The sequence below is a fragment of the Ambystoma mexicanum genome, chromosome 4q (assembly GCF_040938575.1).
Source record: "Ambystoma mexicanum isolate Mex_15411 chromosome 4q, UKY_AmexF1_1, whole genome shotgun sequence".
Lineage (NCBI taxonomy): Eukaryota > Metazoa > Chordata > Amphibia > Caudata > Ambystomatidae > Ambystoma > Ambystoma mexicanum.
In genome coordinates this window covers 905,594,564-905,600,506 of record NC_090928.1, presented here as the reverse complement: position 1 = coordinate 905,600,506, position 5,943 = coordinate 905,594,564, and the positions used below count along the sequence as shown (strand labels likewise).

Sequence of the window (5,943 nt, the reverse complement as noted above, 5' to 3'; positions counted from 1 at the left end):
GTGGACTTGCATCCCGCGCCTTCTAAACTGATAGTGCTTCTTTTTAGAGCTAAAACTGCAAAATTCTGATGCAATTCATTTCAACTTGCATTTAAATCGCATGCACATAAATTAGAACTTTATAAGCTCACATTCAATCAGGGGGAGTTTGATGTAAATATATGTATATGAATGAAAGAATGGTCTCAAAGAATAAAAGTCTACATGCGGTCTGCAAATATTTCAATGGAGATGCTTTTGAAATGGCCACAAATTGCTAGAAAAAAACTGAGGCAGTGGCTATGGATACAAAATCTAGACAAATATCACGACTTGGCAACTGCAATGGACTTGGGGCCGACAATGAACAAATCAGACAATCCACCTAAATATCTCTGTCAATTTCCATCTAGACGACACAGAGACCGTTTTTTCCACCTACGAACTAACATCTATTTGTGAGACACATGGAAAATGTTACAGATGACTCCTGTAGAGTCTGCAGGCTTTGTCCGGAAACAGTAAAGCACTTACTAACGGAATGTCAACAACTTAAGGATTCTAGATCCTTATTTATGGGCCAGTTTGCACCGTAACTGGAAATCCAGATGATTTATGGGTGCGAATCCTAAGTGGGAATTCAGTACACCTAGTTTGTGCAGCTATAAACTTGTTGGACAGTGTTCTATTGACATCGGAGAACACGATTAGCGAATAGAGTGGAGGCTGCTTTGGTTTGCTTTGTTTGTCCGCTTTCTTCCTCCTGCATGTCATTTCTTTCATAGTGCAGTCAGAATATTGACGCTGATGATGAGGTTGACCAGATCTGAATAAGGACATGTGATTCTTAAGGAAATTGTAATAAAAGTTTGTAAGAAACTGTATATTACAAATACAAAAAAAAAAAAAAAGAATGTCATTTTTCTATTCAACCTTTCTCTATACCATACCTATTTTTGATACTGGAAATAAATGTATTGGACTGGTTTTCTGTTTACTGAAGTTGATTCGATGTAAAGGTGAACTGAAAAGAGCTTTTATACTGGTTGATAAGCGTCATTATGGACATAGAATGAAGTGCTTTTTTATTTAGGCCTGGTATTTAGGCCTGGTATTATTTAGAATTAGAATTGTTAGAAATATTATGATTAGTTCTGTTGTGTGACTGAATGTGTGTATTATATTAAGAAAGACTTTGCAGGCAGGCCAGGTTTACCTGGGTAAATAAGCCCTTGTTGAGTATATATGATGTCTTGTGGTGACATCCCCTACATATTGGAGTGAGACCACCTTTGATTCATTTATTTAAATACATTTGAGTTTAATCAAGCAACCTGTTGCTTGTCCCAGAACTGTGGGGTAGGACTGAGCATTAGAGCAGTGGTGCCTGCTCAGTGAACAGAATGACATATCAATTAACATATCTTACATGTAACACCAGCAAATTAAACTTGCTTAGGTTTTCAGAGCTGAGATGGATAAGGGTCTTTCAATTGCCGGGTGAATTCCCTGTAAACGGAGATTCGATTGCGTTGTGCCCTCCCATTCCCTACGTTCTATGAGTAATAGAGAAATGTAAATCTCCTAGACTATTTTGGTTACACAAATGAGAGTTTCCAGACCTTCTGCACCTAACAGACCTTGGAAGTTTTCGTTCTGACAGATTCAGCTTCCCAGGCTCAGGGCTTTCACCATAGCCCACAATTGTTCAGCTTTTGAGCTTGGATCAGCTCATAAAGTCCACCAGTAAGGTCATTAACACCTTCCTGCAGACTGTTTGAAAAAAAGGTAAAAAAGGACCATATGCCAGGGTATGGCACGTAATTGAATGAAAGGTATTCTCTATTGTGTGTTCTGAAGGTGAAACTAATCCTCTACATTGTGAGGAGATGATTGTACCTCATCTATTGTATTTGGTGAAGTTGAGACTTCGGAATCCTTTTGTAAGAATCCATTCACCAGCAATTGTAACCAATAGAAACAATCCTTTGCAAATATCTTTCTACATGATTCCTGGGATATAGTTATTTCTTCATATTCCTTCAAATTATTTTCACCAGTAGAAAGCCATCGCCACCCCAAGAACTGAACCCACTAATAGCAAGGGGCATATATAATTGTTCTAATCTACATAGAATGTTATTGAAGCTGGTATGGTTTAGAATTTAATGAATCCTCTGTTTCAGCCCATGCATAAAGCACAATTGGAGTTTATTAAATGGAAATTGAGGTTTCTCATTGCTATAATATATGCATGAAACGTTAATGATATTCAAGCTTGTTGCAAAGAAGAACCTAACATGGTTTTTGCGTGTATAAAGTTGTCTTGCATGAAACCCTTTCTTTTTTGCATACAGTTATGTCACATTATAAGATTAATCACTCAATCACTTTGCCTGTCTTTCATGCTATTCCGCCCCCAGCAGAGCTGCATTACCCTCATAGTATAGGCATAAAGAGAAACCTCAGGCTTTATCTTGACACAGCAAATATAATGCTGGCATAAATTAGGCTTTTGTCTTGCATGTAAAGCCAGGTGTAGGGGCTTCAAAGGGTCGCTTCAAAGCAAAGAATAATGGGGTAGATGTATTTGCATATCTGGTTATGCTGTTCCAAAGTAAATGACCCTCTACCAGTAAAAATCAGAAAATGATGCATTCAAAGTAAGAACGCTCCTGCTGCCTGATTAGGTAACATTCGAATTTAGGAAATATGTTAGGCAGCTACCTGGACATCCACACTTTCTCAAAACACTAATGTAGTGTTTCTGGTGCTAAGGGAGATTCTGAAGTAGGGTAAGCAGTTCTCCAGAATCTTTTTTGAAAGATACTCTCCTATCCCTCCACCCAGTGCGATAGCGGGCACCACTAGCTATTCTTTCCTAGCAAACATGATTGATGGAACAGCATAAGTTACTTATCTCTTTCAGTAGTGCATCATTATAGTTATATTATTAATGACCGACCCAACCAATCTCCTCTATATCAGAGAAAGAATTGGCACCAACTAAAGGGGCTGCCGATGGAACCATGCAGCAGGCTCAGCTGGTCCAGGGCACTGTGAATGCTGAAGGGCTGGGAGCAAAGCATTTCTGATCACAAAGGCAAATCTCCCAGGGTCAGGCTCATCCATTGCACATCGGATTTGCTGACCCCTGCGATGTCCCCAAATGCGGGATACTCCACTGCATTATTTCTGGTAGTGGGGGACTGCGTTCGTGCTTTCCCCCTAAAAAATAAATAAAAACATGTCACTATCACAAGTCTTTTGCAGTTCCATCGTTGTTCCTAACATTCTTTTTTCATTGTAACGTTATATTTCTGAAACGTGTTTCCTGGTATTCCCCTTTTCCTAGACAAATATCCCAGCGTTTATGAATATGCCCACTAAGGAGAACTACCATTTCAGGCACGCAACCTTTCCTCATAAGAAGTCTAAACAAGGAGCAACATCGAACATGTCCGCAGGCCGTTCAGAGGCGTTATTGCTTATTACGCACACATAACAATATTGAAAGTGGTTGAATAACAATCACAATAAAATGTGTGGACATTGGCCACCTGAAAACACGTGAGGCAGGTGCAGGTGAAGGTGTGGCACCCTAACTGTAAAGGGTTCAGTCTGATCAAAGCCAACACCGTTGCTCGCGCCCTGTGTCAACATAAGTGGGGCAATAGAACTTGCTCAGCTCTTCTTCCACGAAACAATACAACTTATTGAACTTAAAGCCAAGTGCATCAGATATGAACAATACAATACACTTGTGTTTTTTTGGGTTGTGTATTTATTGGGTCAGAGGGTGAGCTCTTTGGTGATACATGCTGTACTAAAAGAGCATTACATTGAGAAGAGCAAACCCATGCAGGATGCGTTACAACACGTGAAAGTGATAATCCAGTGATGGGGGTGGAATATTCACTTAAGAACATTGATTCTGGACTTCACAGACTAACTGCACATATGTACATCATATACAGAAGCTGAAATGATTTAGAATGAGCTCAGTTGTTTGCATGTGTACAATGCCGGGCAGGGGCGTTGCTAGGGGGGGTGCTAAAGGGGCTATAGCCCCTGATCTTTTGGTTGTAGCCCTGGATAGAATCTCAGGAGCTACAGCCAAAAGACTAGCTAGCCCCAGTCCCAAAAGTTCCGACATCGGCTTAGCCCCGGGTCTTTTCCAAACCTAGCAACTCCCCTGATGCCGGTTGACATTACTGGAGGAAGGTGGCTGCTAGGAGGAGAGATGACTTATTCACAAGCTTCTGGGGCTCCCTACCTGGATAGAAGGAGTGTTATGAGGGTAGTTTTGAAGGCCACGGGAGTAGCTATGCTTGTGATTTCCAGAGACAGATACTTGCAGTGATGGGGCACAAGGAAGTTGAAGAAGGGGAACCCAGGTAGCGGTGCAGGGAGGAGGGGAACTGTCATAATGAGTAGGGATTGAGAATGGATTTAATAACAGGAGGAAGAATTTGAGGAGGGGTATTGTCGACATAGAGAGCCAGCCTGCGTGATGTCGCTAGGCGGATGGAGTAGAACAGCATGAAGATTTGTAGAGCGTGTGAGCAGCAAACGTATTCTGTAAATGTGACCAGACACTGGGCCTCATTACAAGTTGGGCGGTGTGGGGAAAATGCGGCGGAATTACCGTATACCACTGTATTACCGTACTGCCCAACTATGAGTTTGTTGGAAAGTTGGAGGATTCACCTTCAGCTATGAGTGGGAGGTGAATCAGCCAACTTTCCTCCAAATTTCAGCAGAATGATACCAGCGGAATTATCGCTGTAGTTACTCCACCGAAAACTCCATGTAGTCTATTGGACTCCATTTAAATGAGAACTAACACTGGCATGCCACTTGCGGCCAAGAGGCAGTAATATTAGTACAGTTTGGTGGTATCTCGGCAGATTTATCGCTGGCATACCACCAAGCTTGTTATGAGCCCCACTGTGTATTGTAGACAGTAGGTGTGTTGTCTTTCATTTTTCTGTATAATGTTTCTGGAAGGCATGGTGCAGGGGATGGTACTTTTGCTTCTCCTTACTGTATATATGATTAATAATTTGACCAGTGAAAACATCAGTTTTACTGAACCCAATTTCCAGATCTTTTAGGCTATACATTGTATCAACCATTGACATACTAGCTGGGGGTGATGGGAGATGTGAGAGATCTTTGTGTTCCGTCCAACAGCCCCCAGATTATCATTTTGTCCACAGGTTACTTGTTTACCCACAATGCTTAGTAATATCAACTGATGTCTGGCCCCAATCAGACAGACAGGGAGAGAAAAAACACATAATGTGCACCTATTAATAGAACAGATATTTTGTTAGAAATAAATAATCAATTAAATAAATGCATGAATGAATAAATGAGGCTGCACTTATTGGGGGTTCGATAAGAGGTGGGAGTTTTGTCCCGTGTCAGGGAGAGTCAGAGGTTTGATGAATGTGTGTGTGACCTGGAGGAGGATGGGATAGAAATGTGCCTGACAAGGGTATGCTGACATTAACAATGGGGGAGTGGGAGGAGTGGCCAGGCCTTTCATTGATGCATTTTCAATAATTCATTCATCTGTCCCTTGTAGTACTGGATGCAATCCTGTATGAACATTGTGATCTGACCAATTAACGATAGATTTTAAAACCACTTTGGATACTGTTCTACCATGGCCAGATATTTGAATAGAATGTTATCCTTCTTACTCAGAGAGTGGTTGCATATGCTAACAAAGTCCTACTCATCCTCCTCAGCAATGGACCACAATGGAAAGTCAGGCAATGGGACATCTATGTTCTTCTTCCTTACAATGATGGGGTGGTGGCAAGAGATCCGTGCTACCATAGGGAGATACCAAGGCAGGGATTAAGCCAAGGGCATGTGGTTACTGGTGTGCCAATAAATAAATTACAGGTGAGAGGTGGTATGGTGATGGTGTCATGGGTGATGATGCCAAGG

General features: G+C 41.4%; 1 non-coding gene across 1 annotated transcript; it reads left to right on the top strand.

Moving 5' to 3' along the window:
- Positions 1-3,042: 3,042 nt before the first annotated feature.
- On the top strand, positions 3,043-3,209 carry LOC138468584 (U1 spliceosomal RNA). Its single transcript, XR_011268349.1, has one exon. It is a non-coding gene; the product is annotated as a U1 spliceosomal RNA (small nuclear RNA).
- Positions 3,210-5,943: the final 2,734 nt, after the last annotated feature.